General features: G+C 37.3%; 1 long non-coding RNA gene across 1 annotated transcript in view; it reads left to right on the top strand.

The window, feature by feature from the left end:
- LOC101747770 overlaps positions 1-8,413 on the top strand; it is a 50,063-nt gene extending 41,650 nt beyond the window's left edge. Inside the window, exon 6 of the long non-coding RNA XR_001465828.4 lies at positions 869-8,413. This is a non-coding gene — a long non-coding RNA (uncharacterized LOC101747770). The remainder of the gene's footprint in view (positions 1-868) is intronic.
- Positions 8,414-19,630: the final 11,217 nt, after the last annotated feature.

Genomic DNA, 19,630 nt, shown 5'->3' with positions numbered 1-19,630 from the left:
ATCCATTACTAATACTTATCTCAGCAGATATGAAACCCTTGCTGCTCTTTGTGTTCTTGAAAGTTTCAGTGAGCCCAGCACACAGTCAGATTTCAGGAAAGGATTTGGGCTCTTGTTTTCCATTAATAAAAATCCCGGAAACGGGCCTGAAATCCTCAAACAAACAGAAGTGATCCATGGATCATTTCGTGAAGGTATTTGTAGCATTTCTTTGTCTCTAAAGTCAGATTTTCTTAGTGCAGTAGGTGCTTTATGGCTTCATATATAGCTGCTACAAACACTTACTTGAGTGTTGTTTTTCCTCCCCTCCTTTTTTTTTTTAAGTTCAGTTCATCATAGAAGCATTGTTTTTAAATGCTACAGTTCTGTTTTGATTCAGGCTGAAATATGGACTATTGGAAAAGGAGTTTCCCAATCACCTTCTGACATAAACCAAAATTTCCAGTATGAAATTAGACCTTCATCCAGCCATGATCTAGATTGCGAAGTAATTTCTCATCCATTTTCCCCAGCAAACTGGTGCCTCTTGATTGGTCTCTTTTTGCTGAGTTATGAGATGCTGTGAGGTGTTAAAATCTAGTGGAAGTCATGCTGAAATGTTCACACAGGAAATTTAAAGTTGCAGCTATATTAACCTAGGGCAAAAAACTTCAAACCCTAACACAGTCCTTGTAGATCCCTCTAGGGAGTTGAAATCTACTGTCCAAGGATTTCTGTTTGCTTTTATTATCTTTCACAAATCACTTAACAGTCCAGAGACTTGACCAGAGGCCCACAGATGGATGGTTGAGAATACCTCAGTAGAGTAAAACAGAAATGTTGTGACCTCAGTTTCACTGTGTTGACTGGGTGTTATTTTTGATGCAAGGTAATTCTGAACAGTACGAGTGAAGGGAAGACATACTTCTGTGGAATGCAAGCACAAATGAGGAAAAATGTGTGTGGTAAGTTCTAAGAGAGAATAAGCTTGGTTCACACAGAAATGCAGTTTTTACATACATTATCATGGATGAACAAAGGAAGAAGGGGATTTGATAAATTATAAACGTCTATACATGTAACAGCTTACTGCAGTATCTGGGAAGTTTGCGATGTTTGTTGGAACAAGTCAACAAGTGACAAATATGGGTAGAATGCAAGAGACAGATTAAAGCTCGTAATACAAAAGTAATTTACTATGCTGAATAAACATCATAAATCATAATATAGGAACATTTCTCAACCAAGCAGATTCAATATTCCTTTCTTATGTTCTACCTTTTCTAAAAACCTAGAATAATCTTTTCAGTGTTCTGCACTTCTTATTATGAATTTTTGCCACATATCCAGTTTAATTTGTCCATATACCATATATCTTCTTAAATAACAGATTCCCTTTTTTTCCTTCTTCCTCCATTACTTAAAACTTATCATCTCTTTTCTAATCACGGTTGACTTTTGACTGAGACGAGCCTCCCAAGTACTGAAAAATATCTGAAATCCTTCTCTGCCTCTTATAAAAGTGGTATTTTGCTAATTCACAGGATCTTTCTAAATTTGAATGAGACCTTGGCTTTCATCAGTTCTGTTTCAGTGAAAGCAACCTCTTGCTCAAAGATGAGTAGCCCCCAAAAAGGGGAATTTATAAGCTTCAAATTATGAAGAAAATTTATAAAAAAGAACATTAGTTAGATTTAGGTATCTTTTGAGAATTTTAATAAGAAAAGTCATGAAGCTTATGAAAGAGAAGAAGTCATATAATATACAATGATCCTTCAGGGGTATGACCTTTTCTCCCCCTTTGCATGTAACTTTAATAGGAGTCAAGCGCAAACCAGGATAAGGAAATAGATGTTTCAGCTAGTCTTTTAAAAGCAATTTTCCTGGATTATAGATGTTTTTCCAGTGTTTTCAATTATCATAATATGTTAAAAATATTAGTCCCTACTTAAGGACTACATAATACCTTTACAGGCATTTATTTCTCTTCCTGGTCTTTAGCATAGAATATATGTGCCATATTAAACAAGAAGGATATACTGTACCATGGATGTCCTGGTTAGTTATAGTAAGAAAGCTTTACTAACTGAGTTGCTCTTGGAAACATGTCCAGAATTATCAATAACTACTGAAAAAATAAGCAGGAGTAAAAAAAGAGTTGTCTTGCAATGACTTAAAAGAAGATACTGTCAGTCTGTATAGAATGAAACTAAACGTAGACAAACATACATAGCACACTGAAGGTTTGTCCATCAATTTTTCCTGCTGTTTAGCAGGAAGAGAGATAGATAGAAAGAAAAAATATGCATTGAAAAAATATATTTTGCTTTTCACATCACTTACATTTGTAAAGTTCTTTCAGGTTTTCTAATTTCTCAAATATTGTTGTTTGTTTAATCTGATCATTAAAAAAAAAAAAAAGAAGGGTTTCAGGCTTTTGATATTAATGTGAAAAACAAATGACTGGTGTATGAGTAAATAGTAATTATATTTTTAATATGGTTGAGCAGAGCTGGTAGCAATTCAACACAGTTGTGTGAAACAGAACAGTAACTGAAGGGAATGTTTTTGGTTTTTTTTATGAGAGTCGTTACATGATATTTTAATTCTCTTTCACAAAACCTCTATTTTTCTTTGCCTTATTTCTTGATTGTGCAAAAATTAAGCAATTTCTATGAAGCTCCCATGTAGTAGCAATCTTTGAAGTCAAAAGGACATTACATTTGTTCTGCTGCTCAGTGTGATCTGGAAATGCTTTCATGGCAAGCCGTAAACACACTGATCGATGAATGTGTAAAACAGGGGTATGAAAAATGTTTGGCATCTTCCATGACTTGTCTTGAAGAACCAAACATCTTTTGCCATAGATTTATGAAATTTATTTGTTGTACATATTTTTCTTCACTTTGCTTTGAAAAACTTTGACAGTGGTAAAGACTCTGGAACAAAGATAAAACCTGGGTATGCCATTGGAAGGCTTCTCATTGTTTCAGATTGTAATTTGATGACCTCTGGGAGAAACTTAAGAGAAAGTTCATCAGTAAATAAACTTTGTTTCCATGAAGTGTTAAGAAGAAATATCTTCAAGAAAAGGACAGACATGGCACTGAAAGACATCATTTAGTGGTCATAGTGGTAATCGGTTGATGATTGGACAAGATGATCTTAGTGGTCTTTTCCGACCTTAATGATTCTATGATTCTGTGACTCAATGATTAAATGATTCTGTAAGTCTTTGAAACATCTTTCCACTGAAAAAATGTTAATGTTGTAGAAAGAAAATATAAATATTTTGACTTTGGGAATTCAGTTTTTAAAGAAAAGATAAAATATTTCATTGAATGCTACATTTTCTTAAAATAAAAAAATAAAAAAAAGAAAGCCTGTTATTCAGCTATGTGGAGGGACCAAATCTCAGTTGAGGGCTTTGGAATGCTGCTGTGCAGAAAAGTGGTGTTCCACTTTTCACAGAGTATGAAAAGCATACTTATGTTTTCTTTGTAGACAAGAGTAAAATTTCTGAGCATTTGTATGAACTCCATATGAGTTCTCAGGAGCTGACTGATTTATGTCATCTATTGCTCTGGATAGTATACGACAGACTCCTTGCCTAGTGGTGGTAGCATTTCATTATATTTAAGAGACTGGAGAATGTTTTCAAGTCTGTGAATGTCACGGCATTGAATGGTTTATGTAGGTAATAAATCCCATGAGATCCAGAGACACAGAAACTTGAAAATGCAGAAACTTGAAATAAACTATAAATTTAAATGTATTTAGATAAGTTACTGTGTTCAATATGCAGAAGAAAGGCTGGTTTTCATAGAGCGATATTTGTACCAATGTTACAAACATTAAATATTAGAAGGAGAAACTGTGAATGTAGGAATTTCTAAAGTATTTGGCATTGGCCCAGGTCTGCAGGCATTGAAGTTATTGGAAAATTCTTCCATTGTATTATCTAGTTAGGCTAATACTGAATGCTTTTAAATACCTCCTGTAGTTGACTTGATAGAGGCAAGATTTATGCATCATAATACAAAAATGAACAAATTTTGTTCATTTACACTTTGAGTAAAAACCTGAGTCTGAAGAAAGAGCCCTTCCAATTCTCCCATTTAACTCTTCCCGTTACTACTGAAGAATTGCAATAATTTAAACAATTAACAGACTGAGCTCACTCAAAATTTAATAAAAGCAAAAACATTTTTTTTTCAAATATGAAAATAATCTATTACATTTTTGCTATTAATTTCTTCATCATTTCACATAATCTTATAAAAGCCTTGGTCTGGGTGCTTAACTGAAATACAGAAATATGGTTGTGAATATAAAATGATAGTATTCAATAGCTCTGTAGATCCAAGAGCTGTGAGAAACATCTACAAGTTTTAGGTTGCCCTTTCTTAGCTTTTCCTTTACATACATACTAGTGTAAGTAAGTTGTTGTAAGTTTTGTAAGGGAATGCTCAAGCCATGCAGACTGAGTTGATACATGAAATGTGAGGTGAGAAAAAAAGGATGTAATTCAAAACCTTTAGCATTTGTTTGGATACTTGTTAATATCTCAAGGGCCTGTATATTCTTCCAATGCATTAGGAAGCATTAGTCAAACTCCTTAAGTGCTGTATTGTACTGAGTGTTGCTATATTGAAAATAGTATTTCTAACATATAAAGAATTACATTGTAATGTTAAAAGGTGTTTAATCAAGCTTATCTAAGAGCTTTTTTTCTCTTCAGCTTAGACAATAAGATAGTTAGTGTCTAAGATTTTTAAATGTTAGCATTTTCAGTTGGACTCTCAAAATATGACTTAAACTCTACTTAGTAAAATACAGTTTAAAAGATAACCAAGAGAACAAACAGAAAACAAAAATCTTCTGAAATGTATGAGATTGCCAGTTCTTGTAAAATGTTCATACTAATCGGCTATACTAATTCAACTGGATAGCTCCCCCAATTTTATTTTTAGTAGCAAATAAATAGATTATTAGGAATTTTCCAAGCAGAAACTATCCACAAAAGAAAGAAGCAGAAAATTAGTAACAAAGCCTGAGCAGTGATCAGCAACAGCACTTCAGTTTTTCTTAATGCTTACTACCAAAACAAAACAAAACAAAGAAGATATCACAGAAACATCAGGTTTCATGAGATGTTACAGGTTTGTGATGTGGATGGGATAATACTCTCATATCCCTTATTTGACAAGATGATCTGACCTCATTTGGCCTGGAGATCTGGCCTTTCCAGAAGCTGTCTCAGCACAGTGCTGAGCAGGGCTTTGGGAGGGAGGACCACCACCAGCAAAGGCGATAGGAAAGACCTGTTCCTGCCATAGAGAGGAGGCACAGGTCCCATGGTTCCCATTTCCCAGCGATCAGCAGAGGAAGGTAAAGGTAGAACCGAGTAAAATGAGGCAACCTGCTCCAGAAAAGGTATAGAGCTTGGTGCTCAGATGCCATCAGTGCATTTTGTCTTTTCTGGGATGCCATTTCTGTTGCATCTGATCATCAGTAATGAAGTCTAGGAATGAAATTGCTTTTGATCTCTGCTGATGTGAACATTACTAACACAGCATTTAAAGATAAGGCAAGGTAATTTTAGAGATGTCTCCTGCAGATACCCAGAATTGCAAAGATCATTAATCTTTCTTCACTTCCCAGTTCTTCCTACAGGGACTCTCTGTTTTCTCATGAAGTGATCAAAAAATTCCCTAAGGAAGTCTGTCAGAAAGAGCATTTTGAACCTCATGTTTTTCTCAGAGCACTTCTAGCCCAAGGATGGCAGCTAGCACAGTGGGAGCAGGATTCCAGCTACATCATTTTAGGTCATGTCATGTTGTGGGTCTTGCTTGGGCATCTTAAGGCATGCACAGCTCTGCCTCCTTTATGACCAATCAAGCTCATAAGTAGGTATCCAAGGTTCTCTGTGCCTCAAGTACCCCTGTCTTCATTTTCTCACTTCTTTATGAAATTAGTATTGTTTGACATACTGCCTAGAAATTTTAGAATATGGATAGAAAGTTAGAAGAAATTACAGATTAAATTGCCTGAAATTATAACTGCAAACATGACATAAAATATCTTTAATTTAAGGTATGGCCTTACTAGTTTTACTCAGTAAATTTCTGCCAGTAAAATGGTATCTAAGCAGAGAAGTTCAGTTCTATGGCTTCCTTATGTCTCCCTCTTTAGAATCTCAGAAAAACCTTGAAATACAACTGGATTTGGTTCAGCCAAAGTTACCGGTTACTTATGCTTGTTTCCTTGAGCTTCCCCAACCTTGGGCAGGGTCTGCCAGGCCTGCTAGCACAGGGGGACCAGGGCTGCAGCCAGCCAGGGTGAGGAGAGAAAAAGATGTGAGCAGAGGAAGGGGAGACCAAGTGGGAAATGTCCCACCTAGGTGTTGCTTTTACTGAGATGAATCTGTAGCCAGGCTCTACCAGGGATAAGTCAGAAAGCAGAAACAACTCTGTCAGAAACTTCTGAGATAGAAAAGATTCTGCATCTCAATCAAGCTATTTTGGATGTAGCTCTACTTTCTTTTCTTTCTTCTTTTCATTTTGTCTTTGTTTTGTCACTTACATCTCCCTCTCCAATCCATCCCTCAAGTAAAGTTTGGAGAGCTCTGTTGTTCTTTATTCAATTCTAAATGCACAAGTAATATCTTGGTAAAATACTCAGTTCTTCCTGAACAAGCTTTTGTACCCACCCCAAGATCCTTTCCTTGCCATCCACATTGGCTGTTGAGAAATTTCCTCTTATTATGCACTGAGTAGATGTAAATCTATTTAGCATAATAGCAGTAGATTTTCCTGCCATGTATTACAGTACTGGAAACCTTTTAAATATCCACAAAGCTGAACCATTTTATAATCATCTCTTCTGTTCTCCTTAGTACCTCAAAATAATTTCTGAGTTGAGCCAGCTAATATCCTCCTGCTTAAGTGTTTCTGAAACCACTTCAATTGTGTGTGCACTGAGGGAGGGTTTCCTCCGCACTTTCTTCTTCCATCCCTGTCATTCAATGTTCCAGTCCAATGATTTTTCCATTTCTGTTTCCAGTGAGCTCATTTTAAAGTTCCAAATGGCTCTTTACATTTATATCCTCTGTTCATTTCTTTCATTTCCATTTCTTTGCTTTCTTTTTTTTCATGTCATTATTCATATTAGGATGTGCCACTATCTTTCATCTAACATGTTACACCCCATTTTTTTCCCTCTATGTATCTGAAAGCCTTTAAAAGTGCATTTTGACTTCTGCAATCAATTTGCTATCCTTTTTCTTTTTCCAGAAAAGAATCTTTTTTCTCCTTTTACTTAGAAAAATCAAGAATTCCTAAACACGAAATTGCTCACAGGGTAGCAATCTCAACTTAATCTTGTAAAGTTTTAAGAAAAACATATTCTGTGTCTAAAAAAAAAATGAGATACGCACAGCCATCTTTTCTTAGATGTCAGCTTCCAGCCTGATCTTGACATAAGAATTCATTTTTGAATTATTTTATTTTACTGTTTATTCTGTATCTTGAATGATAATAAAGATAATAAATTAGTACCGAGAGATTCATTTCCAGCCCAAACGGAATGGAATGTGACAGCCATCCTAGGAGAACAGAGGAAAATGGGTACTACATTACAATGGATTTGCAAAGTCTGCTTTTCAATGAGATGTCCTGAAAGTACAACAAATATTTCACACTCGAAGGATCCATAGCATGAACTGCTCTAAGAATGGATTTTATTAATTAAGATCCAAACTCAGAAAAAAATGTTAAGCAAACGCTGAAGTCTGTGAGCCAAGCACACAAAACAGTGTTGGCAGATTTCAAAATTAGAGAACCTCAAAGGAGTAGGACAGATAGGAGGACAATGCATTCTCTACTGGTGATAATAAATCATACATACATGTTACATCTGTATGAAAAGACTAATGATTATAGATGTTTCCAGAAGCCAATGGAAATGTTACTTCAGATTCTACTTTATTATATATTTATTCCTATGCCTATTTGGAAATTATCGCCTATTTCTTCTCTTCCTGGTCCAGAAATTAGCTGTACTCTGAAAGAATTGAGATAACTTGTTGTTTCCAAAAATGTTCCAGTTGAGAAAATTGGGCCTGGGTTGTAGTTCTCTTCTGGGAGGATTGAAGTGCTGCAAATTGGAAGGAAATGCTGGATACTGTTGTTAATGCAGGCTCACAGCTTCTGAAGCCTTGTTTGTATTCAAGTACTTCCCTTCTATGATATGGTAATATGATCAGGTTTTAAAACAGGTAACATAGGAGTTGCAGGAGTTACTTGTTATGAATATATTATCCTGTGTATTTAACTTGTTTGTTTGTGAACTGAGCATGAAGCATATAAAGGTACTTGCTATTCATAACTATTCACTAAATAATGACTAAATCACTAAATAAAAATCTTCAGTCTATGTGCATTTCACTGCAGCTTGTCTGTTTGCAATAGGTGATTGGTCACTTGAAACATAAAACCTTGTTAAGCTTCACCATTTGACAGAAACATTTCTGTAGCAGAGCAAGTGATAAACAGTCAAAATTTTGCCTTACAGATTACTCTTTACTTCTAAAATTAGTGGTTGTTCACAGTGTTGGCAGCAGTACTCTCATGTCCTTTGAAAGGTGTTACCATCTTAATGAGACTTTTCCTGGATTTTGCCAAAAAGAGGTTCAGTCCTGGCACAAAGCTATGGTAAAAGTGAATTCTGATCTTCAGGCCTCTGCTACTTTGAGACAGTGTTATTTCCAAGATAAGGTGCTAAAGAAAGGTGGAATGAATAATTTCTTCACCACTACAGTGCCCTAGGTCTATTTTCTCCTTCTGGAACCCTTATCTTCAGCAATCCTAGTGACTCACTGCTCCTCATGGCTGGCAGGAAGAGATTATGATGCTTTTGTGCTTCCTGCATGTCACCGCTCCTTCTTCCAGTCCACTGGCTGGCAACTGGGGGGACTCAAAATCTACACAGCATTGCCCCTGAAGCTTGGAGAGGTGCTGAGCAGGGACGCTTGTTCTGCTTGCAAGGGCTAAGGGCTGTTAGCCAGTGAAAGAGCTCTGCAGAGTTATACTTCACTGAAAGTGTGCAGCAGAGCATACGTAACACATGGAAAAAAAAGTTTTTATAGTCTGAAAATCAATTCTCAAAAATATGCAGTTCTATAGCAAATATTTATGTGAGTTGTTCATTTTGAGTATAGTACATGTTTCTCTTTTTCTTATGTCAGTCACTCACTGAAATTTCCCCTGAGAAAGAAATGCAATTTTTTGGCCAGATTGACTTTGTATAAATATATCTCACTATACAATGAGTTTTTTTTTTTTTTTTTTTTTTTTTTTTTTGGCCTGTTACAGGGGGTCTGATCTAATGCAGCAATGCTTTGCAGTTGAGAATCATCTCATATTCACAGCCCCAGCCATGAGAGACAAAGGTGGCTGTCTCACACAAGGCTGGGAGTTGCTGGTCCACCAGGCCAAGGTTCACTGAAGCACCAGCAGGATGGCTGCTCCCTGAGGTTGCCATACCTGGCCACATGCTATGTTATGTATTAGAGCATCTAGCAGATGGCAGTTTCTGTTTATTTAGAAAATAATTATCAACTGTATTCCAGTACAGTTTTCTCATCTTGCTGAGTATGTACGTATACTGAGGGAGAAAGTGATGCTGAGAAGAGGTCCCACAGATCACACGCACTACTCAGGCGTGAGGCCTGCTGAAGCGGGTGATTTGGTAAGTTTTCTTCCATCAGTAACTGACCAGATCTTAGTGAAGAAGTTTGTAAGTAACTCCTCAGTATTTTCTACTGGCTGAGCCATCAGGCTGACACAGCCCATGTACTTTAGGATGTAATTTTGTGCCAGAATATCCGTATTAAAATGTGATTCTAGAACAAAAGTGGATACACAGAAAAGATCACTGAGCACAGATTTCCCATCTCTGTTTTTTCCTTCTTTTTTCCTTTTTTTTTTTTTTTTTTTTTTTCAAATAGGACATCATCAGAGTTGTATTTTTCCCCGATTAACACATTCCTTCATCAACTATAATTGCAACCATTAAATTAGATTGCCTTCTGTTAATCTTCCACTGCTTCAATCCTATTATGCAGGGAAATAATGTAAACTGTCAGAATTAGAGGATGCAAGTGCCAATCTTGGGACTAGAGAAAAATATTGTTCTAATAAAAAGCATCTTCATCATAGTGAACTTTAAAGCAGTGCATAGATGGCATTTTCTTAGACCACCAGAACATGCATAAAATAAATGGAAATCTTTTCATTAACAAGAGGAAATAAACATCATATCAAAGCTGATGGCATTTTCACATGCATCATTTGTATAGCTCAACAGACAGCTTAGAATTGAAGGGAGCCTGAGGCAAAGAGTTGGGGAAGCAAATAGGAGCACTTGAAGTCTTAATTTATATCTCAATATAAAGTTTATAAGGCTAGATAAAAAAGTATGTAGTGGAAACATTAAGTCCCAGCAGTTGAACCAGCCTGATTAATATCTCTTTGAACAGAACTTACATTAAGACAGTTCAGAGGAGACACAGCTGGGTTTAAAAGGCAAAGCCTGGCACAGCTGCCAGCCTTGACATGAAATGATGGTGGAACACTTTCTTTAGAGCTACCTTATGTTAAAATATTATATTAATCTTGCAATGAGTTTTAAAGATCTCATGGTCTGAGTGAATGTATTAACGTTTGAAGCACTGAAACATTTACATCTTCCTATGATTTTTTGAAGACTATCAAAGATTAATTAGATCTGTGGCACCTTTAGAAAAATGCTGCTTTTTTAAATGCTAAAATAAATTATGAACTGTCCCTGTTTTTTTTTAGTGTATAGATAAAACCAGTGACCTCTGGACTGAATAATTGATCTCCAGTGCTTCATTCCACTATCAATCAAATATTTTTTGATATTTCACATAGTAAGGAAAAAAAATGGCTTATTTCCAGCATGAGCTTATGTTAACTTTGCTTTGAAGTGTAAAACATGCATAATTAGAGAAATCACAGAATCATGGAATCCTTAGAGTTGAAAGGGACCTCTGAAGGCCATCTAGTCCAACTCCCTTGCAATGAACAGGGACATCCACAGCTAGATCAGTTAACTGAGGGCCTGATCCAGCCTCGCCTTGAAAGTCTCCAGGGGCAGGGCATCAACCATGTCTCTGGGCAGCCTGTTCCTGTGCCTCACCACCCTCACTGTAAAAAACTTTTTCCTTATATGTAATCTAAATGTACCCTCTTGGAACTTGAAACCATTTTCCCTTGTTCTATCACCACAGACTCTGCTAAAGAGTCTGTCCTCTTCTTTCCTGTAGCTCCCCTTTAGATACTGAAAGGCTGCTATTAGGTCACCTTGGAGCCTTCTCTTCTCCAGGCTGAACAGCCCCAGCTCTCTCAGCCTGTTCTTGTAGGAGAAGTATTCCATTCCATGGATCATTTTTGTGGCTCTCCTCTGAATACGCTCCAGCACGTCTATGTCTCTCCTGTACTGAGAAATCCACATCTGGACACAGAGTGATGCCTCATGAGCGCAGAGCAGAGGGGCAGGATCACCTGCATTGACCTGCTGGCCATGCTTCTTTTGATCCAGTCCAGGATACAGTTGACTTTCTGGGCTGCAAGAGCACACTGCTGGCTCATGTCTGGCTTACCATCCACCAGTACTCCCAGGTCTTTTTTTTGGCAGGGCTGTGCTCACCCCCCAGTTTGTACTGGTAACAGGGGTTGCCTCAATCCAGATGTAAGATCTTGCATTTTGATTTGTTGAACTTCATGAAGTTCACCTGATCCTGCTGCTCAGCCTGTTTAGGTCCCTCTGGATGGAATCTTGTCCCTCTGGTGTGTTGACTGCACCCCACAGCTTGGTGTCATCAGCAAACTTGCTGAGGGTGCACTTAACCACACTGTCAGTGTCACTGATGAAGATATGAAAGAGTACCAGTCCCAGCACTGACCTGTGGGGGACACCACTTGTCACTGATCTCCATCCAGACACTGAGCCATTAAACACCCCTCTCTGCCATTTATTTATTTTATGATTTCTAATTTGTCTTGGGAAGATTTTCATTGGTGGATCTTAAGAGCTGGTTGTTTGTTCAGCGAAAAAGCAAACAAACAAGCAAAAATGAAAACAAAAGAATTAAGAGTGGGCTACTTATGTCAGTTCCCAGCTCAAACATTTTCATTCCAAGGATTCTCCATCAGTTTTTTTCACAGTATGATTGTTTTTTTCTCCTATAGGTTACCACAAGGTTGTTCTTGGAATTCGTTTAGTCTCCCTGTTTAAGCTATTATTATTACAATAGTCACTTTCTCTGCAACAGCAAAGGTTCCCTTGACTTTTTTTCAGGTTTGTTGAGGCTATTTCAACCCCTGCAGTCCTCCTGTCCTTAGTGCAGCAACCTGGCTGTCCTCCAGCTGTGGCTTGCAGGGACTGTTTGATGTACTCTGCCAGGACAATTACTTCAGTTGCCAAAGAGGTTGAGAGATGTTTAAATGTACACTATGTCTTTATGACCTTGCTTTTATGTGTATGTAATTGTGGCTAATGTCCCCAGAATTTTGTGCATTTTAGAGCAGATGTGAACCTGAACTCAGTGATCTTGATTGTGGGAGAGGTGTAGAGAATCTTCTACTCAGGTGTGGACATGTTTCAAAGCTGCAGACCCCCTGGGTCTGGGACAGGGACAGCTGGGACACCAGTCTGAACCTACCTCTGGTGCTGCTGGCAACCATTGGCTGACCGGGGGTGCAACCATCCCCTTTGCCCTTTCATGTATGTTGCTGTGAGTTGCTATGAGGATGATGGGGAGGCTCATATGCAAGCCTCTGATCTGCAGTCTGATGCTTTGGTTGTAGACAAATTTGGCTGGTTGTGTACAAAGCTTAGGTGATGTAAAATACTACTGACAGCATTTGGAAAGGATAGTCACTGTGTTGCCAGCCAGGGCAGGAATGATTTTAACAGCTAAGGATGAAAAGTAGCTTCTCTGTGAACTGCTCTCCATTGCAGTATGCATTATTATTTCCATCAGAGTGGCATGCTATTTTATTACCAATGTCTTGTATTTCTACCATAAACTGTCAAATGTAAAAGTGTGTCAAATGTTTCATTCGTTACTTTAATGTTAACCATACAATCACTTTCTAATATGAGTCTCACAAAAGAAATCTCTAGGGATGAATGTAGACATGTATCACTTACGTGGGAAGGCAGTTCTTGAAAAGATTTGGTTCTTTGGTTCTTGGTGTCAAAAGAGAAAGTAACTCCAGCATTATGGGATTTCATAGTCTGAATGGGGTCACCACTGCTGTTTAATTATGCATCTTCTTTTAGCTTCTCTCCTCTAGAAAGTGGCCACTCAAATAAGCTATCCAAAGTTCTGTGTCTTCAAAGGTAATAGAACAGAAAACAGGAAAATGGGAAAGATGTCAAAGAGGAATAGGAGTGAAATGAGAAAGAGGCAAGGAAAGAGGTGCAGAAAAGCAAGGCAAACAGGGATGTGCATATGTAGAAGAAAGGATACAAAGATACAGAAAAAAAATTCACAAAAAATGCTGACAGAAGCTGAAAGTAGAATAATTAAAGTGATTTGGAAACAAAGAATGTTAGAAAGAGTCAATGATTTGGAACAGTCACATGAAAGAGACATACAAGAGCTGTCTGACTTTATGCAGGAATCAGTGTTGAAGGGATCCAGCCCATTTGTGGCATTCAGCACCCAACAACCCTGTAGATCAGGTGTGGCAGCAGAATCCTATCTTCTTCAAGGCACATCCTTGACCTTCAATCCTTCCTCCCTATACTGACATCTGAAAAATCAAAGGTGCTCTCTGATGTACAGGAACAAATCAGTCCCTGCTCAGTTCATATTCTGCTTGTAAATACCATTTGTCAGGGAGGGAAAGGTCTGTTGTCACTGGTAGGGTGAGACATCACTAAGGTGCAAGGATACCACAGCCTGCTTGGTGCAGCCCATAGGCAGGTTAACATTTTACTCATTTTTCATTGTGACTCCAGCAGCAGCGGGATCTGTACAGCACATAAGTTTTCAACTGATGAGAAAAGGCTTGTTATTTTTGTTAAAGAAATTCATATTTCTGTGTCACAGAATCATAGCATCATGAAATCACAGAACATCTTAAGTTGGAAGGGAAGCACAAGGATCGTGGAGTCTGTAGTGGAAATACTAACTTAGGGCTTGAACCAGTGATTGTGCACCTGGTGGGAAGCCAGGGCCAATCCAGAGGAACTTAGGTGCGTGCACTGCAGCTGAGTGAGCAGAAGGGGTGGATTCTGACTCCACCCCTTCCCAGACCTCATTTAAGGGTTGGCAGTGGAGGTAAGAGTATTCTTCTGGAGATCTCTGCATACCTGAGGTGTTCTGGAAGTAAGTATCTTTTCTCTGTTTCTGCACCTATTGCTGTTGTGTCTGAGTGAGTTCTCCTTCCCTGCAGCCTGGGATCTTGTTGCTTTGCTGTTGTTGATGTGCTTACCATTGCATTATAGAGTACAACTCCTGGCTCCACACAGGATGACCTGTGTGGTCATTCAATTCATTTGAAACCATTGTGCAAATGTTTCTTGAACTCCCGCAGCTTGGGCTGTTATAGTTTCTCTTCTGGGATCCTAACACCCTCTGGTGAAGAACCTCTTTCTAACACTCGGCTTGAACCTCCCATGGCACAGCTCCATGCCATGCAAGGCCTCTCTACCCTCAAGGGAGTTAGAAGCTCCTCCCCAATTTAATGTTGTCCACAAACTTATTAGACTTTCTAGTCTTGTATTCAATGAACTTATGTAATTTTTAAAGAGGATAGATCAGAGGCCAGTGTCTTTCTCTCTGTCTTATCTATTTCTAGGCTTTTTACTTTCAAATTTGAGCACAAAGTGTGTTATCACTTAATCCCCAAAAATGAGATCAATTTATATATTTGTGGGAGCGTGGAGTCTAAATTATAATAATGTGGCAGTTTTCATTGTGAAAGTTGTTATATATTTGCAATTCCATTACAGAGCAGTTTCATGATAATTAAAAATTATTTGTGGAACATGGAGTGAGGCATTAAAGGAAATTGCTATATTGTCCAATTTACACATAATTATTTGTCTAAAAATACTAGGGTGGAATTTTTTGTACTGTGCTCTCAGAGAGATGCTTTATGAGAAGATCGTTGTTTACATTTGAATAAGCATTTAGTTTTTAAGTGATTTTTCTCCACTCATCCCCAAAACTTTGCATTCAATCTTTCCTCTACAAACCATGAAAATACTTCTGGCGGACAGGCAGCTCTTCAGCATGTCCTCAGGTGCTTTTGAGATACGATAGAGATGAAAAGTAGAAAGGCATCTGTATACTGGATGATAAGGGTAAAAACATAAAGTCACAGTGGTTTATAGTATCTCTATGATGTATGTGGAGAACCTTTATTTTTGTTCCTTTAAAAGAAATGGAGCCTTGTACTTGAGGGTAAGGTTGGGACCATTAATTGGGAATTGTCAGAGTGAATTGCAAGTGTAGTGAGGTCTCGTTAAGATTGTGAAGCACAATAAAACTATTCCAATACATGGAAACTGCACACAATTTATCTACTGGGGTGTGTGTGTTATGTTTCAAAATGCTTTGAATAGCAGTGATCTTCATGGTCATGGTATTCATGAGAGAACTACTATCTATTGGAGAAAAACTTCAGGTAGACTTTAGACTACAGTTTAGTTATTTATTTACTTGCTAGGTCTTTAGAAACTAAGTTGTATTGTTTAATCCCATCCTGCTTTAGAGCGTGGACATAAGCCTGGCTCTCAACAGCCTTACCTCATTTTGAGAAAGAGGGAGATATTCCAGAAGGTGTTAAGATTATGTGGTAAACCATAAAGCAGGGACATCGCTTTGAACCATTATTTTGCATGTGTAAATCAAGGTGATGACCTCAAAGAGCTCCCCTTTTCCCTCAGTAAGAGGGGAGATGCTCTGGATAAGACTGAGAATGGGCCAGTTTGCTACAACTGGTTGTTGAAAAACAAAGCTCGGAGCATCACTGATGCCTTTAATGGACCAAGCCTGATCTCTGCTAGGTATGAGTGCTGCACCTCCAATACTTCACTTATGCTACACTTGCTTTTTCTTTTTCTCCCCTCTACTTGCTCCCTCTGAAGTTCCAACATGTTTCAGAAAATGAATCTGATGTTGAATGGACTGCAGTGTGTTTTCTCTCTCCCAATCCCTACTGACAAAACAAACGCAGCATCTATACCAATTGCTTTGCACAGATTTCTCTCCCAAAGAGTGTCACCCTTCAAGGGAAGACTAATGATGCCATCGCTTCTGCTGGCACTGTTAGACTTTGCACTGACTTTAGAAAACACAGAGGAAGGTGTTTCATGGCCCTTTATTCCTCCCTCTTATCCTGAAGAAAAACTGCAGACACTTCTTAAACCACAGTAACTTCTTTGTTACTTTTAGGCAGGAAAATAGAGGCATTTAAACCACACAACATGAAATATTTCTTAGAGCGTAAGTATATGTGTTTTTTTTTTTTATTATTTAAAAAAAAAAAAAAAAAAAAAGCTAAATCTCTTCTGTTCTTCCTGCTGAAGTTTTATCCATGGAAAGGGAAAGACTGTACAAAGGAGTACTGACAAATCACTTATTTCCAAACTGGAAGGAAACTTTTTAAAGCACTCAGAAGTTGCTCATGGAGCTATTTTAAAACTAACAACAGAGTGATGACATCTTGGAATGAATTCCTATGGAATTTGAAAGCATAAGGTAAATTAGTTTCAGATGGACGACAGATAAATTTTAAACAAATGCCTAAGTGAGTTAGAAACCTAAATCTTCATTTCAGACATGGCTAAAGGCACTTAGAGACAGCTTTCTCCAAAATGTGACTTGTTTTCTAAGTGTGAAAAGAAATCTGTAAATTTAAGATAGCTTTCTTTGTAAAGCTCAAAATGCAAGTAACTTTAGATTTTATTAGGGGAGGATTGTAAAGAGCCTTACTGAGTACTGTCAAGATGAGATTTGAAGAGAACAGGTTTCTTAGAAGCCCCTAGACTTGGGGTAAAGAATCTCAGGTTATTCACTGACATTCTTGTTTCTCACTTCCCCAGATGAGCAGCAGTAGAGGTAGCAGATGAGAATGTGAAGGAGATAAACAAAAGCAAATTAAAAGCAAATTTTGTCTAGACCTTACCAGTAACCAATAAGGAGAAAAAATCAATTTATCCAGAAATTCAAGCAAAAGGTACATGTATGTAGTAATTTATCCTATAATCATTTGAAAGAGAAGGATATGAATAGAGAAGTGTATTGCTGTCACTGAAATGTTTGTGGTCACCTTGAAGCAAGGAGACATTTCATGTAGGAAGTGCATGTCCTGGCTGTTCTCTTACCAGTCCTCGTGCATTATGTGCTCTGAAACCCACTGTGAAGAATAAGTTAACTTATTTCATTCATTTAGCAGTTGAAATATGAATTATTCTTCATGTTCAAAAGGGATTGCTGAATTTTCTCATCTTACAGCCTAAGACCATTTGCTCACAAATGGCAAACTGAATTATTACCACTTAGTTTGCAATACCTTAGGTCCCAAGTCTATACATCTTATGACAGCGTTTTAATACAAATTTTTGGATATGGATTACTCTTACTCTCACACTGAAAACATAATCTGTGTGATCTTAGAATTATGTATCAGAAGTGTATGTATCATTTTACCTAAATGAGGGATGTTATGCCATCAACTTTTCTTAATGAACACTTATTCCCTATATACAGATATACTTCCTATATGATACTGTTTACAGTTAGCTTACTGTGGTGGCACTTCTATTGAAACTAATCTTTGTAATTAATTTTGGTTTAAGGAGTAGAACAACATGACCCAAGAAACAGTCATATTTCCAGTGTTTATGAGGTGATAATTCTACATAGCAAACCATTATTTGTATGCTTGAAAAAAGTCTTTCTTTGGCGGTTTGTCCTGAACACTTAAATGACTTTCTGCATGCATCAAGGTCATAATCTACCTGTTATTATAACAAGGGAAAGTATCGTCATATGACAATGCATTTAAAGAGATACTATCAGAACCCTTACAACTATTTTTTTTTTTTCCTTTGGTGGTGGGGGGTGGGGTAAGAGGGTGTCTCTTTCAAATGTTAATTACTTCTTAGTTAGTATTTGATGGAACAGGTTATTTTCATTAAGCCATGTTATGGCCAGGAAAATTGCAAGACAATTTTGGATAAACAAATCTGAATAACTTGGTTATATCAAATACAGACTGTAGCAAAATAACCTTCATTGATTCCAAGGCAGGCACTTTCAATAAAACCAGCCACCAACAGATGTATTTAATCACTCTAATAAGATTTTATTTTCCATAACAGCCAAACATCTGTCATATCCAGTGACTTCCTAAAGACTTTGATTTTTTTTTTGTTATTGTTGTTCAAAATGGACATCCACACCACTTTGCATGTGAATATTTGATGTTCCATCTGGTCAAGGTGTGTATTCCTGCTGCTTTTTGTCCTGCCTCAAATTTTTAAGAAGAAAGTTTGTAAGCAGAGTTGTTTAGTCTTGTTTGCTTAAGCCCCATCAGCTTCACTGAACTTAAAGCACCTACTTACAGTAAGAGTGAAGTACACCTACTGTTGTGGGTATCTGCTTTCTCAGTCAAAATGTGTGGTGGTAGTGGTGATATTCTACATATTGGTTAGGAAATCTAACAGATTTCTGACGCATCTCAATATATTAACAGATGCAGTATAATTTGTAAGAAATGTGAATTCTAAACAAAACTGCAATTTATTAACACTGAATTTTCAGTCTGTTTGCAGTGTGTTGCTTCTGTGTAACTCAAATTCTGTAAAAAGAGATGCGTAATTATATGCCTAGAGCCTATGCTGACTAAATCAGGATTGACTTTTGTAAAATAAGTTTTGTTGAAAAGTCAGTGCTCTTCTAAAACTTATCTACCTTTCACTACATTCAGTGCTGAAGTCTCATTTGTACAAATTGGAGAAGAGCCAATAGTGCTGCTTTTAATTTTTGCAGCAAAATGTTAAATATATCTTTCCATGTCAGAATCTATAAAAGTCTTCTACCAAAAGTGTGTGTTAATTGGATATTTTAATTAAATTGATATTATGACAAATTCTGCCCTTGGGTATTTATTTCCATGTTTGTACATCAGACAAGAACATGACTCACAATCTACAATTAAGGAAGAAAGGACAAAACCTACAATGAAGCAAGGACAAAAAGAAAGGCTTCTAGGTTTATGTAAAAAGACGTTAAACATGTCAAACATGCATAATATGAAATTTAATGCTGTCTTTTCAAGACTAGAAAGCGAAACTCTAGATTTCAGAGACATTTATATTGTTTTATGATGGAGCTTTGTACCTCAATCTATTGGAAAACCAGGTTTAATTACCTTCTTCTTGAGAGAGTTTGAAAATTATTCCAAGGATACAAAGTCTTCATGGACAGGTTTTAAGATATCCAGTAGTGAGTGGTTTGGTTTCTCAATGTGACATTTTCTCACTTCTATGGTCTTAGTATCCATGAACTCATAGTTCACCCATGAATTGAGCTCCAAAGCTT

This window comes from Gallus gallus, chromosome 3 (assembly GCF_016699485.2).
Source record: "Gallus gallus isolate bGalGal1 chromosome 3, bGalGal1.mat.broiler.GRCg7b, whole genome shotgun sequence".
Lineage (NCBI taxonomy): Eukaryota > Metazoa > Chordata > Aves > Galliformes > Phasianidae > Gallus > Gallus gallus.
The sequence above is the reverse complement of the archived record's forward strand: the minus strand, read 5'-3'. Positions and strand labels throughout refer to the sequence as shown.